Source organism: Peromyscus leucopus, chromosome 16_21 (assembly GCF_004664715.2).
Source record: "Peromyscus leucopus breed LL Stock chromosome 16_21, UCI_PerLeu_2.1, whole genome shotgun sequence".
Lineage (NCBI taxonomy): Eukaryota > Metazoa > Chordata > Mammalia > Rodentia > Cricetidae > Peromyscus > Peromyscus leucopus.
The window spans coordinates 22,323,433-22,344,488 of NC_051084.1; the positions used below are offsets into that span (position 1 = coordinate 22,323,433).

The window sequence follows — 21,056 nt, forward strand, 5'->3', positions numbered from 1 at the left end:
AGTGTGAGGTTTGGTTTTGACAAATGAAAGTTTCTGATTATATTAGCTTTCTGAGGGTTAAACATATAAAACTCTAGAGAAATGGGTGGAATATTGTCCAACACCTTCAGAAGAAAGTCATGTGCCAGTTAGCACATGACATGTAACCTACGTTTCAGGAAAGTGTAAATTTAATTCTGGGTGTGACTCCACTGCATAGCCCTCAGGTAGCTGCAGGGAAAGGAGGATGGATTACATTAGCTCACTCACCAGTGAGGCAGCAATAGAGGCTTCTAACACTAATGTTGAAATATTAAAGGACATCGCTGCTATAAATATCTACCTGGTAATTTTTCATTAACTTGAATGTATACCCACCATAGAACATGCATTTCAAAATTAATGAGAAATTGAGTATATAGAAATCTACTTGAAAATATTCAGAGCTGCAGCGAATACAATATAACCAACTTGGAAACAATCACAATAACTATTACAGGAATTACAGGAATATTGCTCTGTATGCTGTGAATGTGTTGCTCTAATTGGTTAAGAAACAAAGTGCTGACTGGCCAGTAGCCACGCAGGAAGTATAGGTGGGACAAAGAGAGAGGAGAATGCTGGGAACAGGAGTGCTGAGTCAGGATATGCTGGCAGCCACCACCATGAGAAGCAAGATGTAAAGATACCGGTAAGCCATGAACCACATGGCAAGGTATAGATTTATAGAAATGTGTTAATTTAAGATGTAAGATCTAGCAAGAAGCCTGAGCCATTAGGCCAAACAGTTTTAATTAATATAAGCCTCTGTGTGTTTACTTGGGTCCAAGCAGCCGCAGAGCTGCAGGAGCTGGACAGGAACAGAAAAATTTAGCTACAAATGTAAAGATTTCAGTTTATTAACACATTGGAAATCCTACATAGGTAAATTAAAAAGAAGGGACACATACAATAAGATAAACAATACAGACACAAATAAGCACAATAATGGGTCAGTATCTTTTGAATATGATAAGCTTTATTTTCATATTCATAAAAGAGCTTTAGAACATGCCAGATATAACACATATATTAGTTCATCTCTAATCAATCCTTTCTATTATAATCTAGAGACCTAAATAAAATCAAGTGACCCATTCCTTGGGGTTTGGTTTTGACAAATTAAAAGTTTATAATTATATTAGTTTTCTGAGGGTTAAACTTATAAAAATCTTATGAAATGGATGGAATATTGTCCAACACCTTCAGAAGAAAGTCATATGCCAGTTACCACATGACATATAGCCTATGTTTTAGGAAAGTGTAAATTTAATTCTGAGTGTGACTCCACTGCACAGTCCTCAGGTTGCTGCAGGGAAAGGAGTCTCCTAATGTCATGAACTTGGGCTACGGCTCATCCAGTGAGGCAGGTTGCTCATGGCAAGGTTTCCGTTATACTGACTGTGGCAACCACAGCTCTCATGTTTGTTTCCTCAGGGTACACGCTGTCGTTTTGCCACATGTGAATGGAGGGAAGTGTTGTGCAGAGAGACTAGGCGCTATAAACATATATATCATTCCACACATAAATAATTATCAAAAATTATCAAAAAAATAGCATCAAAGTTGAGAACTCTGATCTCCAGGAATTATCAGCAGTGCTATGTTTAGCAACACACTGCACAGACTGTTCCAAGACCCAGCAGACACAGTAAACTACAGCAAGGTCTAGGCCAATCATTTTTAATCAACGTGTGCAAATGCTTGAAAGACACTCACTGCAGAAATGTAAATTTGCTTAAATATTTAATTATTGAAAAGAAGATCAGGCAAAGGATTCCTTTTGTAAATCTGCATTAAAACCCATGTCATCCAACACTGAGAGAATAAAGCTTTAGATAACATTATCTTCAATTCAAAGTAAATAGAAAGGAATGGGTCATTCTACCCAAGCCACTGAAGACTGTATTTTTGAGATGGACAATACTATGAAGCCTCAAATGGGTGGCAGTGGCTAATGACAAAGCATGGTGAAGATGGACCACACCACTGGAAGGAAGCTGGGTGGACAGCAAGATTTGGGATGTTAAAACACGTTACAAACCAAGCTAATTAAACAATGGTTCACAAGTGATCTGGAACCAGTCACTGGCACAGGGGATAAAGACCACAAGGTGGGTTGAGGAGATTGCTTCATCAGTGATGTATTCCCCTCACATAGAGGAGGATCCAAAAGCCTCATAGAAAATCTGGGCATGGTAGTACATGAAATCTCAGTGTTGGGAATGTAGACAGGCACTGGCCAGCCAGTCTCGTCTAGCTAGTAACGCCGGAGCTAGGGAGAAACCCTGTCACAGAAAACAAGGTCCACTGTGCCCAAAGACTGACAGCTGAGGTTGAGTTTTGACCTTCCTATACACAAATATATATCACATGCATATATTCACACAAATGTATACCTGCAACACACACATACACAACAGGGGGGAAAAAGCTCTGAAATTAAAAAAATCTGAGTCTCTGACCTTTTTAATCCCCAAAGTGCACTCACATTTTGTGGGTACATCTTAACAGAGCTTGGAATGAAAACTTTGAAAGCCAAGAAATAGGTATAAAGATAGTCATTAGACAGGATAAAGAAATGAACTATTAATGGATATTTGTGTGTTATATTTCCTATATTAAATATTTTATACTAATTTTGCACATTGAAAATATATTTGACTATTTTAAGTTTTTACAAAATATATTTTAACACATCCAGAGGATTCATGTACTAACAAATATATATTCTATCTAGAAACATGTCTATTGGGTGAATTTATTTTTTCTTAGTGTTTTATACTTTGCTACTAGCTTTGGCTTGCACCATATACATACCTTCGAACTAACAAAATTTAATATTTGTGTGAATGAGATTTAAAAATAATAGTTGCTATCAGAAAAATAAAAAAATAATGATAAAGATATGAATCTATAGAGAATATTCTGTGATATAACACTTCTGGATATTTAGCATATTGCAAAGGTAAAAACAATCAGTATTTTTATTTTGGAGAGGTTGTTTTGGTTTGTATTTATTTACCTGTTTATTTATTTATTATTCTATTTTAATTTTATTTTATTTTATATACCAACCACAGTTCCCCTTCCCTCTTTTTTTTCCTCCCTTTACTCTTCCCTCCATTTACTTCTCAGAGAGAGTGTGGCCTCTCATGGAGAGTCAACAAGGTCTGGCACATCAAGTTGAGGCAGGCCCAAGACCCTCCCCCCTGTATCAAGACTGGGCAAGGTATCTCACCATAGGGAATGGGCTCCAAAAAGCCAGTTTATGCACCAGGGATAAATTCAAGTCCTATTGCTAGGAGACCTACAAGCAAACCAAGTCACACACCTGTCACCCACATTCAGAGGGCCTGGTTTGGTGCCTTGAGGGTTCCTCAGCCGAGTATTTTTAAATACATTTTTAGAAAAACAGCAAATATTAATGAATAAATAGTATGTGTATAATTTGATTAAACATTCAAAGAAAAGGTCAAATTAAATTATTTAATATTTTTTCTTAATATTTACACCCTTACCAAACTTGAAGTGACTAAAAATTGAGTAGTGTTTGTAGAATAAAGAGCTTGAAACTACTTAGGACTTACCTACTTATCTAGTTTTTTGGATAAAATTATAATCAAAACAATGTTTGATCTTTAATATTATGTTATTTATTACTCTTTTGCCATTTTAAATTTAGGAGGGAATATTATGCACTATAAGGTAGGAGAAAGCATGAAGGACTATATATAGATATCACAAGATTCCTGTGTCTATATGTTTCAAATGAACAAGGGAAATTTGTGTGTTCTTGGTTTTATACCAATTCAGAGTATAGAAATTCTATTAGTATCGTACATTATATCAATAAATAAAATACTATAAAGAAGTATTTTCATGATCTTAGAGAAAAATTTTTGTATCTTATTAACTTGCATAGTAAATAAGACTAGAATATGAGATAAAGATTGTCATAAACTTTACCCAGGATGCAATGCAAATATCTTAGTTTTCATATTTAAAATGGCATCTAAATGAAAAAATAAATTCCAGTTTAGAGATGAAATGTTGTGCACGTGAGTTATCATGTTGGGTGTGTAAACTAGAATATCACAGAGCTTTGGATGGTAAGACAGACAGGCTTGTGCATCTCTCTTCTTCCTTTCTTCCCTCCTCTCTCTGTCTTTCTCAACTTGCCCTTCTTCCTCTCTCTATATCCATCTTGCTCCCTCTTACATGATGCTCTTCAACTTTGGAGACTTAGTATTTCAGATTTCATACACTTTTGGTAATTCAGAAGTAATAATTACTCTTGTTTTCTAATATGATATTCTAAATATGGACAACCAAGCAAAAATTCTTCCCTAATTCTACTGGCCTTGTCATTTTTCCCCTTTAGTCTCATCTTATAAACACACTTAAGGCTAAAAAAGGCATCATAATAGAACAAATGCTCTATATGTTATTATGATGAGGCAAATGACAATCATACTGATTGCCCATACTCTGCTTCAACATTTTTTAAAATAAAATTCCTTACTACATTTTAGGGAAAGAATAACAAAGTACATCTTATGAGGCAAGGTGTGCATAGTACAACCATGGAGCTGCTGAAATTATGTCAAAAGGCAATATGAACATTTATGAGCAGATAGGGATAGAGTCAACCTCAAATGAACCCAAAATGGGGAGCATAAATCCAGTGGGGATGAAGCCATGCCTGCACAGGAATTAAAGCAGTTCTGCAGCGGTGAGCTAGGACATCCTCTACAGAGGTAAATCATCACCTCAGTCTATTTAAATTAATGCAGAACATTTAAATTTACAGCCCAGAGAAGGGTTCACCTTCTTTTCAGGGTCAACCCTATGATTTCATGGTATCCTGTAGAGATTAGTATTAAAGTTTAACCTTTCAGATCCCCAATTAAAAGTTAATGACAACACTTACAATTTGTACCATATAAACTTTCACTGTGCAAAGTGGGCTGCGTTCTTTTTACTGGAAAATCTATGCGAGTAAACTATGGGAAGGGAAGAGGAAAAGGAGCTGTTTCAGGGGTTCAACTGAGTTTTTTTGTTTGTTTATTTCTTTCTTTAACAAATCTCCATGACTCTCATGATCTGTATGAAACCTATAATAATCTTTGTAACGAAGCCTATTTCAACAAAATTTTACTAAGAATCACACAATGGATTCTCAGCATGATTTCTTGGAATTGAAGCCAACTGAAACAAACGACAGAATTTTAAGATAGTTGTCGATTACACGTGAAAAAGCAAATGAGAATTTTGCTCAGAGAAACTGTACACAATAATGGCAGCTGTATCACCTGCTGCAGGGAAAGCAGGGTTCATTTTAACTTTCCACATTAACACTATCAAGCCAAACACTACAGATACAAATACTAAATATGATTACTAGCAAGTGGTGCAGCTCAAATATATTTTATAGTATTATCTGGTTTGTACCAATTTAAACAAAACTACATTATTGTTTACAACATGCTAGCAACAGAATAGCTTCTCAAGAACAGTTCTGAATTTATTAAAATATATGTAAATGAATCTTAGGCTACTAAAAATTCTAGTACTTATTGAATATTTTTCATGTAAATATAGGTTTAGTTATATTCAATGACATCTTTTAAATCCTGGAAATTTATGTACATATGTTTGTATTTATATGCATATGTTTATACGTATAATACAATTCGCATATTAGGTGCCAAGATATAGTAAAAAAAAGTTAGAGATAATTTCTGATAGAAGCTGACTTTTTGATAGATGCTTGAAAACTTACTTATCTTGGTAAGAGCAATCCATGTTGAAAGTGACAGAAAAAAAAATATTAAAAATGGGGCTGGAAATCAAAAGAAAATATATGCTTTCATGTGACTGACAGTTCTAGGTTCCCATCAGATTTCATTTCCCCCTGGGACAGAGAAATGAGCCCCGTCCTTCCTTCTCATATGTACCGTTCCTCGCTAGTCTTAGTGGGGAAGCCTGCTTTAGCCTCTGCTAGCTTCCCTGTTCCAGCTCCAGAAACCCAAGTACTGTGTCCAGATACCCTGGCTGGCTAGAACATCTTATTTTCATTTGTAAGTGGTGGGCTGGAGAGCATTGTGCACATATTAGATGAACGAATTATGCAGACTTCATACAGAATGCAGACATCAATGTCACCAGAAAAAAAATTTTCAAATTTTACCAATCCAACGAAATCTAGTATAACAAAACCAGGAAAGGAAAACAATTTCTATAATTACAAAGTTTTATGCAAGATGAATTACCTACTAAAAGAAAATCTAGGCTTTGGATACTGTTAACTTTATTTCTAATATTTGCATAGTTTCAGTCTTGGTGGTCATGAATTCAAATGAAATAGTTGCTGAATTTAGCTAATTAAGGTCTAAACTATATAGATCTGGGAATTCTCTCAGAGAAACATGCTGTTCCTTATTTTGTAGTTGACTAATTTAAATGAAAAAAAATCAGCCATGACAGATGTTCATATAGGAGGCAGTTTATTTGACATAGTATCACCATTGGAGGGGCAATTATAATCTGTTAATTAGCACATATAATTGAGAAAATAGTGTACAATACAGACACAAGAAGGTCAGAGTATTTTAATTAAGTTAAGAACTCCTTGGTGGAGTAAAAATAAAAGAAAATGCTAAATGTATTTAAAAGATTTAAGACACAATAGGTCTCAAATGTTTTAGTAGTTGCCCAAAAAAGCAAGCACACAAATTGGTGTGATGTTAATGATTTACCTGGCATAAATGGGATATCAGAACCTATGTGCTCTACTTTGTAGCTTTTGAATACAAAATAAAATCAAACTTGATGTATGTTTGAGTGGTTACTGAGACTCTTTAGAATCTATATTTCAAGTCAGTTGTCACTGTATGCATTTGTCCCTCTGAAGAAGGTGGAGAGCTCCAAGTTTTGAAGTCAGGTAATAGCATTTACAGAGGCGAAGCTGTGGTGATTATGTAGGGATAAGAATTCCAGTGACATTATGAAAATTTTGCCAAGTTAACTTTTAGAAATAAGAGAGAACAAATATCTTTTCCAAAATTATTTTTTAAATATTAAAAAATGTTGTGTATGTATTTGTGTCTCTATGAATATGTGCACATGAGTACAGGTGTTTCAGGAGTCCAAAAGAGGCATCTAATCCACAGGAGTAGGGAATTACAGGAGGTTGTGAGCCACCTTACATGGGTGCTGGGAACTGAACTTGGGTCATCTGGAAGAGCAGCAAGTGCTCTTAATCACTGAGCTGTCTCTCCAACCACTCCTGTTTTCTATAAGATGAAATACTCAGAGGAAAGAATGGTCAAATTTTTCAAAAATAATTTCCCCCTCTCAGTTGTAATTGCCTTGTATATTAGAGTGAGCTGATTTACTGAAAAAGTACATTTAAGTACTTGGAAGTGTTAAGACACTGTTTTCACATTACAGAAAATGAAATTTAATTTATTTTACAAAACTTTGAGAATAAGATATGTAAAATTAGAAAGAAAGGGGAGTTGAAATATAAGCTAAGTATTGCCATGAATATCGATGAACACTTGTAATACCAAAATTAGAAAGAATAAGGCAGGAATATTGCTGTAAGAATAAGTTAAGCCTAGGCAATGTTTTCTATGAATTGCTTTTAATATAATTTTTATACAATTTTAGCATATTACTACATCTCAACCGACACCTTCTCGGCCCTCTCTACCCCACTTCATGTTCTTTTCATATTTAGCATCTTGTTATCACACAATAATCACAAATAAAAATAATCATGAATGGGTGAGCACACAAGATAGTGAGCCACAGACATTTAACTATTCTCAGTTCATCAGCTACACATCCATGCAGTCAATAAGAAAGTTAATCCTTAGGCCTCAAACAAGGTCATACTCTCTTGTTTTTAATTTATTCTAACATAACCAAAGTCAAAATTTATATGAAACCAGTGCCCTGGTGTTATAGATCCCCTGGTAACATAGTTTTAAGGTAAAGGTAAATAATTAACATCATTTCCTACAATATTGTGATTCATTACAAAAATTGCCTATTTTCAGAATATAGTATTACAATTGATGGTATAGAAATAAAAATCTCTAATTTGAAAGAGTTTAAGATTTGGTAATGGTGATCCAAGTAAGTAGATGCCTAGAAATTCTCAAGAAGGGGTTTGTTTATGATGTGTTTCCTCCCAGTGACACCAAGAGTTAACTCAGAGGGGTAAGACATAAGGAGTGGAGTTCAGTCATGTCATTTTCTTGTGAGTGAGAGAAAGAGAAGGTGTGGGGTTCACTAGCATAGCTATTGCAAACCTTCTAAGAACAGAAAATTTAACCCACAGATGCCAACACTGTGTCCTGCCTGGTTGTGTCTCCTAAGCTCACCCCAAGGGAAGCTGGGCCCTAGCCTGCCCACCAGGTCCTTCATCAGCTGTGTCTTAGCTTGGCTCCATCTGTTTGGAACAGAGGTCCTAGGCCAGGTTGCACTTTGTCAATGTAGCTGAATTTCTATTGTCATTACTGATGGCAGGGGTCTGTCTGGTTCTGGCAGAGAGAGGGCATTTATGAGTTTTCTCAAAGGTCCTCGGTGCTGTAGCTAGTTTGGGCAGAGCTCTAACCCCATCACTTGTTCTCTTAATAGACTATTGTGCAGCCCAGAACCACTCCTTTCTCATTCATCCCCAGCCCAGCCAGTTTCAGTTCATGGAAACAGCAGGGCATCTATGCATTGGGCCCCAGAGCCTCAGTGCTGCTGAAGGCAATATATCTTGATATGATAGTACAGAGAAGGAAACATAATAGGCAAAATTGTCAATCCGGGAATGCTGCAATTATGGACTTAACAAAGAAGATGTCAAACACTAATGGGAAAGAAACACACTGATGAGTTCATACACTGGGCTTCTCATTAAAACACGTGAGTTCTGATATGAATAAATCCACAGCTCAAATTGCACATGCAGAGTGAGAAATTACAATGTAAAAGCTCATAACATGAATCATCCCACATAACTTCCCAGTTTGATACCCCCTCACTTCTAGATGGAGTTTAGAAGTGCGTTACTTGTATATAGGCTGGGCGTTTTGTGATCAATAACAGTTGTAGTGATTATGTAATTAAAAACAAATTAGGAGTCTCTTTTCCTCTTCTCTCACTTCCTCTCTCCCCTCACATCCCTATCCCATCTTGCTGATCTGAGAGTTGACTCCAAGGCCGTTGTGTGTGCTAAGTAAACACTGCTAATGAACCACATACCGAGTCCATTTATAGTGAGAATTCAAAATTTAAATGTATGAAAAATACTGTTGTTTTTGTTTTTACTTAATAAGTGATAGTTACTGTCAATAACTATGGAAACTTTTCAAGTTTCAATGTTTCAAGGAACTCAGAAATCTTCTAGGGTTAATGCCAAGAGAGACAAAGCAAGGGCAGTCATGAGACTCCCCATGACATTGGCTTTAAGTCTAAGTTCATGAGAGTCTATGTGCAGGTGCCTGAGGCAAGAAGATTCGCATGAATAGGAATGAGTGTGCAGGCATGGGAATAGAAATCACCCAGAAACCAGAAACGTGTGCTGGGCAGGAATCCAGGGATGCAGCCACAAACCCTCTTCAAATGTCCATCCCTTTTGTCCAACAAAAAGGACTATTGTCCCTATCCACAATGTCCTGCTGTGATAAGGAACTCCAGAGCACATATAGTTCCCTAAAGCCACTACCAATGCTAGGCACCTGTCATTGCTCTGATGGGGAGCATTAAGAGTGACACAGGAAAGGAAGCTCATCCCAAGTGCCACAGCTGATGTCATCACAGGCATCCACCCTAGGTTTGGTCCTGTAACTGCTTAGGTGAGTTATCATAAAAGTTGGAACTAAGGAAAGAATCCCCACTAACTTAGCCATCATATTATCATCTGTGAGCCCACAAAAATCAATGACAGGATTTCTCAGGATCCCAGGATGCAGGGCTCTGTGTAACTTTTCCAAGCTTTACATCGACTGTTACTCTAGCCTTTCCCAGTACCCCTGGGAAGAGAGTACACTCTATTTCCCAGAGCGACATCATTTATGAGCCCAACTCTCCCCAGCATCACCAGGGGGATGGGAAGGTGCAATTCTCAGCATGAGTGCTCTGGCTTCTCCAGATGACTTTGCTTCTTCAACTAAATCAAACTTTTGCTGGGTTGCCTGCTGTGTTTGTCTATAAACTCATCTGGATGAAATCAAGAATCTGCACAGAGAAAGATACGATCTCCCTGGTTGACTGCATCTACAACATCATAAAGAATAAACTATGCTTTTAAAAGGAGTAAAAAAAAAATAACCAATATCAACAGAAAATACTAGGAACATACTCTTCAATAAAGAGAATTAAATGTTGGGATGTTTTTGTTTGGAGTTTGGACTGTAGAAGTTCAGCATGATTAGGAGTTAACTCAAAGGGACCCAACTGGGACCCACTCCTTTGTTTACTAGGGACATGGAAGAAAGGGGGACATGTAGAGTCACACTGTGTCTTGGTCTGGGAAGCAGACAGTATGGAGGACTCCCTTGTAATGTGCCAAAGGCCACTCTGAGCTAGATTCTAAGTACTTTGACATATACATTGAAAATAATTTTTTTTCCTTTCATAGAATCCACAATATGAGTAAATACATTTCAGGTTTTTTTTTTTTTGATTCACTGTTAACATTCTTCCTCCGACCAATTCCTTTTAAGCCAATATATTAAATCAATACGAAATATCACGGACAAGCCACTTCCCCTTCTGCACCCTCGGGACTCATTAAAGCAATTGTTCTCAGACTAGACAAGTGAGTTCACCCACTGACGTGCTTAGAGTCAGGGCTAGTGACAACCTCTCTTTGAAAACCGTTGATTCTCCTTAGATCTTACAAGAACGAAATGGGGCATGCATGCTCTTATCAAAAGGGAGAGGACTAGCTGTCTGTCAACATGGAGATGTATTAAATATAGAAATGCACAGGCTGTGCTATCACAAGATAATTTGTGGGGGGGATTCACAGTCACATGATTCAACATGACACATGGTAAGATGAAGTATATATTCAATGCTAGAGAACGTGTGTCTAAATAACAAGAATAGCTACTTTTTAAATTACCATTCTAAGTATAATATATGTTTACTTTTTATTCTTTCTGTATATCAGAGCTTTTTCTGTTCTTCATTCACTTTTGTTATTAATAAAAGTGTCACAATGACAAAAATTAAGGGAAAAAAAGGAGGAAAATATATAAAATTAAACCCCCAAATCTAATTTTTTGCATACCCTTCTAAGTGCGATTATACTTTGGCTCTAAACTTTCAAGAAAAACAATGTGAAAATACAAGGTAAGAATTATTATTTGTGTGTGTGTTTAAGAATAAATGTGTCATCCTGCAGATCATCTAATTTAGATGAGATTTAGGGGTAAAAAAAAAACATACTTGGAAATTGTGTATGACCAACTCTTGTAACCACTTTGAGATTTCTGCTGTAAAAATTTCTCCATGTAGAGTTTCCCAAGGGTGAGGGAAATGTCCATCAAAGGGCCAAGGCTGAGGCATGTCTGATGCCACAGGATCCTGACTATGCCAGTGAACAGTCACAAGTCCTAAGGTGCTTTGTAAAAGTCTAACTGCTATAAATACTTCAAAGCAAAAATTATATATTATTGATTTTTAACAATGGTCCAGAATATATATATACACACACATACCTTCCACTAAGGTCCATCCATCTGACAGAGCTGTTACTCATGCCAGATGGAAAGCTGAATCATCACATCAAAGAGCCAGTGTGGGGGTGGATGAGCCCTAACAAATGAACCCAGAGAACCCAGAGGAGCACTTGCTTCCTGGAAGTTGTGGCAATGACTGCATATGTATAGTAATGAACATCCAAGGGTCCAAAGTACATTTCATGGACACAGCCAAATCATCTCCACCTGGGAAATAAGTAGGACTAATGGCAGTGAACTCTGAGAACCGTTGCTGTCCAGACTCCTGGGATACATTAAGAAAATATCTACCCCGAGGAGAATTAGTGCCAGTCACCAATACAAGTTAGTGAATGACCTGGGAAAACCCTGGAGGGTGTGACAGGGTTTGATGAATGAAATCTTTAGAGGCTGAAGCCATCAGGGGCCTCCTTTCCTTCTGACTGCTTTCCGGCTTATTTGATCCCTCCAAGTAGTCATATTAGGTGACTCTATTCCACAAAGCAAAATTATTTTGCATGCTCAGAGAAAGATCACTGTATTTTTTGTTTGTTTGTGTTTTGGGTTAGAATCCAGATATCTCTATGTAGGCATAATGGGGCTCCCTTCAGGGGTGTTGATGAACTTCATTTTCTGACAGGATAGCAACTTTCTCTGTTTCAAACATCTGCAGCCTGGGCTTGGTGGCCACTGGAACCAGGCTGACAGTGAGTATCTTCCAGATGTGGGATATACATCTTTGTTTAGGTAAATAAGGTAATACAGCTGCTGTAATGGGCTGGTTCAAGGTTAAAGGTGTCAGCAGAAATTGGTGGTCTATGTATTTGACTTTGCAAAGAACATTTAACACTGAGAGCAAACACGCCTTCCAATGATGGTGAGGATGGTCTTAAAGGAACATCACTGAGTCCTTGGACAATCCTTGCCTGAAGTTTGAAGCAGAATTCTAGACATTCTGATCTTGAAGCAAATTAATTTACCTTAATATTTATGCCAACCCGAGTTAAATTTTATTATCACTTTAAGGCATCTCAGACATATGTGAAAATGATTAAATGTGTAACAAGCTAGCTAAGTATATAACACATGATATTTAAATTAGTATTAGTCTATTTTATGCTTGATTCATAATAATTCATATTTAAATTAATACACAATACGTATACATTATATATTTCTTTGGAAGTGTACATTTTATAATTTATAGAATTGCAATACCTAATTAGTGGTGGTAAGTGCCATATTTGGCCTTGTGATATAATCTGTGATTACTAATTTGAGCGTCACTTGAAATGTGAGTACAAACAGATATAATATTTAAGTGCCAGATGGTGGGTGGAGCAGAATATCAGCAATATTCTACATTTCAAATATCTCCAGCACTCCTCCTAAGAGGGGATTTTCTTCTCACTTTTAGTGACCCCCCCCCACCAAGACAGAGCACCCAGTGACCACCTTCCATGGCAGAAGCGCTTTGTAAGGCCAGGTTGTCTCTTTTTGATACATAAACCTCATTGTTCACATAAACTAAACAACAGCCAATTACATCTGATGGGCTTTCCGAGTGTCGGCGGTCAGAGATGAAAGCCTAGGAAGTGAGAAATGTATGGAATCATTAACAACATAGCACCTGACATTGTAGCTGAGTTTAGTGGAGGCTGGGAAAATACAAGCTGTGTAATGGAAACGGTCAGATACCTCGGTTATTTCTCTAGACTCTGGCCCATTTTCTCAAGGGCTGGGAAGGGTGATTTGGATGTGGAATTATACACACAGGCGTGTGTATATCATACAAAAGAAAAGGAGAACAGGTTGGATGGGTGGGGGAAGAAAGTCTCTCATGTTTTGTTGTTGATGAGGGAATTGTAAAAATACCACCTCATTTGGGCCTTGTAACAGAACTACACAGTGTGAAGGACAACTATTATTATTCTCATTTTTGAAGTGATGAAAGAGCCAGGAGTCCTGTGTGGCTAAATGACTTTAATAGAGCCAAATAGCCCGTAAATGGTGGATTTGGGATTATATTTGAGATCTTTTGATGGCAAATCCCTCTGAAGTCTTATTCCATTTTGCAGTTATAATGCGCCACTCATAAATAAGTATTAAATCTAAAAAGATGTGAATACAGTTTCAAATGGAGATGCTATTGAATATTTTATAACATCCCTCTCTGACAGGATCGTCTGGTGTCATTTAGATCTGACACACCTTCGATTTCCTTCTCTCAAAAGACAATTGATTTTTCTCTCTCTCCATAAATTTATCATATTGTATTTATCAGTCTGTGGAATGGATATGATACAGATTGGCTAAAACCATCTTTTGCACTTCTGAAAAGTCTCATAAAATACTTCAAGATCCCTGCAGGAGTCTATAAGTAGCGTTCCCCTTCCCTGTTTCAACATGAAGAATAAAGTCGAAGATTGCTTTCCCTTCCCATGAAGACATGCTCATGGGATCCATTTCTGGACCATAAAACACAAGTGGAAAGACATGTTGCTACCTCTGGGACATTCGCCTCTACCAAAGGGAAAAGGGCTGTAGCCTTGGAGCAGACATTTCCTTTTCTGGGGTTAAAAAACTGGCACATGGCTGGGAAGGCAGCAAAAACGTGAACCCCAACAGTCAGTGAAGGCAGCAGGACAGGTTGACACTGTTGAACACCATACCACTCATGGATTCTCTATCAGTCTTCCTAGTGAGCAGAGGCTTCAGGACACTGCAGTCTACAGCATTACAATCCTTCAGGACTGGGATATCCAAGCAAGAATGTATGTTCCCTGAACATTCAAAATGCCTGTAGTATGTAGCCCCCTAAATATACACTATGAGTGACATAAGTAGACACTGTGACCATGTACCTCATTGCTCCCTTCCTTGCATACTGCCTGGAGAGCACCCTGTTGGCATTCTTCAAAACCTGGCCTTCCTTTCAGGTACCTTGCTGACACAGACTTGTCATTTCATAGTCCCCTGTTTAGTGACTACTGGCTGTCAGAGAAGACCCTCTTCAAAATGATCATCTGCCCTTGTGTAGAGAGGCCTTCCCAGAGTCCTTTCTGTAATGGTACAGTCTGCTGAAGTCTAGCAAAAGTTTTCAATTAAAAATGATTTACTATGATTGGGGGAGTGGGGTCTGCCATAGCGTGCATTCTGAAATCAGAGGAAAATTTACAATAGCTGGTTCTGTCTTTTAATACTTGGGTTCTGTGGATCCAACTTTGGATGTCAGCCTTGATGGCAAACCCCTTTACCTGCTGAGCCACCTTGCCAGCCATTTTTTTTTTTCAAATTAACCTGAAACAATGCCCTTTACCAATCCTGGCCTTATTCCTACACCAAAATCATTTTCCTTTTTTTTTTTTTTTTGGTTTTTCGAGATAGGGTTTCTCTGTGTAGCTTTGCGCCTTTCCTGGGACTCACTTGGTAGCCCAGGCTGGCCTCGAACTCACAGAGATCCTCCTGCCTCTGCCTCCCGAGTGCTGGGATTAAAGGCCTGCGCCACCACCGCCCGGCTCTCATTTTCCTTTTAATGCCCTTAGAAAGATTGCCATTGACACACACAAACACATACATACACACACACACACACACACACACACACACACACACACACGGTTTTAATAACACAGGCTTTATTGTAAGCTCCTCTACCTCCCTTGCAAATTTACTAACATAGCTCCTAGTAGACCCTGTAGCTCCCTGGGGCTGAGATCTGCCTGTGAGGTGTTCTCCTCAACACAGGAATGAGGGTGATTTGAAGGCCACAGTCACCAAGGTACAGAATTGATTTTTCTGCAGAGATTGATTCCCAGCATCATTCTTTCTTTGTAGGTATATCATACCCCAGAATATGATATATGATATAGCATAGTTATAAGCATGAGTATCCTGTTAGTTTAAGTGCTAGAGAGTTTTCTCATATGAATAAAGAATGATATATTTTTTTAATTTTTATTTTCCGCACATATTTTTTACATTATAGATACATCTGGAGTTCCCTCTGCATACTATTCACAGGCATGGAAAATATAGCACACAGCTCAATTATAGCCCATGGCTACTTTGGTAAAGTATTTAAACTGTTTGGCCCTAGCTAGCTGTTCTTATATCTTAAATTAACCCATTTCTATAAATCTATACCTTGCCACATGGCTCATGGCTTACCAGTATCTTACATGTTGGTACTCATGGAAGCATCTCCTTGCCTCAGCTTTCCACTTCCCAGAATTCTCTTCTCTGCTTGTCCCACCTATACTTCCTGCTTGGCTACTGGCCAGTCAGCATTTTATTTATACAGAGCGATATCCACAGCACACAGCCATACTCATTTGTAGAGGCTCAGTGGCGCAGATTTACAAATCATGTGGCTTGTTTAACCCCAGAGGGAGTGTCTTCATTATCAATGGGAAGCAGGATGGGAAGAAGCTGATGCTGACAGTGCCCTTGGAATCAGAGTCCCCTACATCTCCATCTCTCACAGGCTGACACAACTCAAGCTTATACAGTAGAAAGTATCTGAGAACTCCCGGGCCTACAGCTCACAGTATGGCTGTGCCAAGACCTCCTTCCACCTTCTCATGTAAAGCTCTCTAGGGTTGTTTGACAATATTCTGTCTTATCAGTTTGTTGTCCTTGACCTGTTAGTATAACTGAGAAAAGGAGTGCTCATACTTATTGATGTAAATTGTTTTAAATAAACCACCAGTTACCTATCTTTATCATGGTGATTATAAGGTGATTTTAAAGCGTTAAATAAGAGATGTAATCTGCTATGATTTAAATAGTTAACTAATATAATATCTGTAAAGGAAAGGGAAATCTTAGGAAGGTTAAGTAATTGAAGCATTTATCAGAGAGGTTTGTGTACTGTTACTGACCTCTCTCTCCTTAACTGTGTCTTCCTAATTAGCCACTTAATGGTGCCTAGAAATACAACAACTGCTCAAGGAAAGACTTTCTTTACATTAAGGTCAAGAAAAAAAAATCCCAAAATATCTCACCAAGGGGAAGCTATCACACATTTTATATTTTATGACATTTATTATGTCTAATAAATATTCACCTAATGGCCTTGCCTTTTTTTAGACTGTGTCCAACACACGCATACCACAAGTGCAGAGTGAGTGAAAGGGCACATACAAAGAGTGATAAGCATCATTTTTCAGCAGTTTTGTTTTAGTTTTTGTTTGTTTGTTTGTTCATTTTTTTTCAGACAGGGTTTCTTGTGTAGTTTTGGTGCCTGTCCTGGATCTTGCTCTGTAGACCAGGCTGGCCTGGAACTCACAGAGATCTACCTGGCTCTGCCTCCCAAGTGCTGGGATTGAAGACATGTGCTACCACCTCCTGGCTTTCAGCAGTTTTTACACAGAAATTTAGAGGATCATAAACCCTCATGGGTGAAGTGGTTAGGTGAAGGCTGCTCAGGTGAGAAGGTGTGTCTGCCTCTCTGGTTCCTTTTTCTATGATTTTATTTTTAATTATATGTAGATCTCTCTGTCTCTGTCTCTCGCTCGCTCGCTCGCTCGCTCTGTCTGTGTGTCTGTGTGTCTCTGTGTGTCTGTATGTGTGTCTGTGTGTACATGAGTTCAGTGTTCTTGGAAGCCAGAGGAGGTTGCCGGGTCCCTGGAACTGGAGTTACAGGTGGTCGTGAGTTGTTGCTATGTGCATGCTGGAAACATAACTCTGTCTGTAAGAGCAACAAGCACTTAACTACTGGTTCATCCTCTAGCCCATGTTCATCTGCATCTGTACCCAGTCAGCCAGCTACATTCCCACACACGCAAACATAGGATCTTATAATTCAACAATACTTCTTAAAAATGATAATGTATCCATTGCATCTTTTAATTTGAGTAGACTGAGAAAAATTATTAAGAATTTACTGTGAACTCTAAGCAGTAGTAATTTTTAGGCACCAGATTTGTTCCTTTTCAATTTGTTTTCCATTTAGCTCTATTTTTTTGTGATCCTTTGGATGGAAAACCAATCTGAAATATATTACTGTCTGGGAACTTAAATATTCTTCCACAAGAAACAGAAGTTATAGTTGGAACTCCAAACTTCATTTACCTGCATTCAATATTCAAATAAGGGCAGTCAATATTCTGGAAGTGACATAGATCTTTAAAATTGAATTTATGAATGCTAGATGAGTTATTTCAAATCTTTATCTTCAAAATTTTAGCAGTCCCCCTATGAAAGAGCATTCTCATGATTTGGTGGCTTTATTTGTACAATAGGCAACACATGTTTAAATATTAATTTGATAATTTAAGCCAAATTTAGATTTTCTTATTGTAAAATGACAAATTGTATTTGTAGGCATTACAAAGAATGAAGAAAGGTAATGATTGTTAATACAATGAAGAGTAACCCCAGTGAACCAAGATTTGTGTAACCTTAAACATCAAAAATATTCTTTGACAAGGACATGAGAAAATCCCTCCCATGATTTCTTTACTCAGCATGTGATACAGTATATACCTCCAGAAAAGTCATGCCTATTCTACTTGAGCCATATAAAACAAAAAAACAAAGAAAAGACTTTTTAGGATGCATTCACAGCTAAATGAAAAATATAAAACTGAAAAATATTTTAATATTCATTTTTATAAAACATACTTTAATGTTTAATGAAATATTTTCTTTTTAATATTATATGTATGTGTGTGTGTGTATGTGTGTGTGTGTGTGTGTGTGTGTGTGTGTGTGTGTGTCTGTATATGAACACAACATGAGTACAGTACTCACTGAAGCCAAGAAAGGACATCAGTTCACACTGAGGTGGACAGGTAATTGTGAGCTGCCTGAGGTAGGTGGGAACAGAACTTGAGTCCTCTGCAAGAACATTATGTCCTCTTAATAGCAGAGCCTTCATCTCCAACCCTGAGCACAGGTGTTTACATAGTGCCTGCTAGCTCATGATAATATGGTAGCTGCTGCAAATATACTGGAAGACAATTGATGGTGTACTCATCCTGGAGTCACATGCTACTTTAAACAAAAGCAGGTAGCAGAGAAGATGTCACTTGTGTAAAGTGATCTGTGTGTGTTTCATATATTGCAAATTATAATTATTTCTTTGTATGATCTATTTCCTGAAGTACTATGTTCCAACCTTAAGTGAGTTATTTGATTATGAATTTTACTCAAGACTACCGTGGTTTTGTTGAAACGATTCAATTTCTTCACCCATTTCAGTAAGGTTTTATCTGATTTTATTTCCATTGATTTAAATCAGTGAGAGACAAGTAGGCTGTTCCTCTTCCCTCTCACTGATGCTATGACCAGCCAAATCTCATCTTCATTCTCATTTTATGATTCTGAAGTTCTAAAGCTATTTCTTCAACTGAAGCATGAAACTCACTTCAGAAACACATAACAGCACATTGATTTTCATCCAGAAAAATCCAAGTTGTGTCTGTAACACTTAGTTGTAGTTTTGCGAACCATCGGGTTCAATAGGAACAGTGGATCTGGCAGCTCTTTGAGACTGCATTGGATGCAAGGCTTCTGATACGTTACCACGGGGGTGTTCTCAAAGAGAATGAGCTCATCAATGGGGAACAATAAGTGTAAACAGTCGAAGGCTTGCTTATTCTGAATGTACTATAGAAGAAAGCCCTGATAAGGAAAGAGTTTTGTAAACCACCCGATCAGTTCCTTTTTCCTCTTTCTGGCTTAGATGCGTCAGTTAAAATAAATCTACTTAAAGATTTTTGAACAGTCCTCACTAATTAAATTCTAGGCATGGTGAATAAATTTAATGGGAAATACCAGTCCAAGTCCAAGTACTGTTGTTGTTTTGTTCTGTTTTTCCCTAAGGGGGAGAAAAAGTACATGAAGGTTACAACTCTATGGAACAGTACCGCTACTCACCTTGCTGTGTTGTCTCTCTGCCCTCACTGACCCATGACTTCAGCCTTTGGTAAAGATGGATGCTTCCATAATCCTAAAGAGAAAGTGACTGGTCAGAGGCAGGTTAAAAACAAACTTGCAAAGTACAGAATAAGAGAGTTACTTGTTTACTTACATGTTACATTTATGCTTGAGAGAAAGTGTTACAGAAGATGAAGCACACATCTTACCATCCTAAGTGAAAAGTTCAAATAGAGAAACTGTCAATCCACTTATTGGAAACTTGGCCCAGGGCATTTGGGCTGTCACCCAGGTACTAGGGTATGTACTTAGAAAATGAAAATTTACTTTGCACTGAAAACCTTGTTAAGACAAGAGTCTGTCTGTCCCTAGTGAGGAATCTCGGAATAAGTTCTTAATGAAACCTGAAAACATACTGCTTGGTAGTATGGTCAGCAGACTCAAGGAAAGTAATTAAACACCATGAACTTTACCACTGAGGCAGAGGTTGAGGCCCATTAATATCAAGTGCTTGCCTAGCATGTGCAGGACCCTGGTTTCACTCTCAGTACCAACAAAAATGTAAAATAAAAGATACTTTTATGTCTAATCATTTTAAGATTTATTTTTAGTTTTAATGATGTGGGGTGTGTGTGTGTGTGTGTGTGTGTGTGTGTGTGTGTGTGTGTGTGTAGAGGTGGGCATGTGCATGTGAGTATACTGCTAGAAGAAAGAGTCAGATCCACTGGAGATAGAGTTATAGGTGTGAGCCACTGTATCGCTCCTGAGACAGGAATCTGAATTCGTGAAAAGGGTAGTCCTCTATCTGAAATTTTTATCATATGCCAATTACTATCACATTGACATTTTTTCAATAGATTGTTTGGGGAAGGAGAAAACAAAAAGTTTGTTACTGTGAATTGCTCAGTTAAGGCACTTTAGTTATTATTGTCATTATTGTTATTTTTATTATTATTATTGGGATGGGATCTTCTCAAAGTTGTAGAACCTATCTGAACTAATGATATATCTTATTTAAATACCAGAAATTGGCACAGCAGTAGATGGAAAAACCTGTATTTTGTCTTCAGCACATGAGTTTTCAGGGTGTATATGTAAAAAAAGTTAATTCTTAGCTGCTATAATTACTTACCAGCATCCTTCGATAAACACAATTGCTCATCCCATGAGAACCATAACAGGATGTTCTTTCAAGATGAGAGCATGTCCAAATGAAGGTGTGTGTGTTTTTTTTATTGTTTATTTATTTATTTATTTTTGAGTTTTAAGCAGTGTACTTAGTACAAGCTAAGGCACAAAAATTTACAAGCAGCTACTAAGAGAGCAGTTTTGTGACTGGAAGGATTAATTCCAGACATTCCTGAGAGTGAAGTGACCACTTTGCATAGTATTATGCATAGTAAATGGCCACTCCAGAGTCCC

The 21,056-nt window shown here is 37.6% G+C and overlaps 1 protein-coding gene across 6 annotated transcripts in view; it reads right to left on the reverse strand.

Moving 5' to 3' along the window:
- Pcdh15 (protocadherin related 15) overlaps nucleotides 1-21,056 on the reverse strand; it is a 1,398,279-nt gene that overhangs the window by 1,019,384 nt on the left and 357,839 nt on the right. For all 6 annotated transcript variants that reach the window (XM_037199986.1, XM_037199987.1, XM_037199980.1 and 3 more), the window contains exon 2: nucleotides 19,635-19,707. The gene's annotated coding sequence lies outside the window, so the exon portion shown is untranslated. The remainder of the gene's footprint in view (nucleotides 1-19,634; nucleotides 19,708-21,056) is intronic.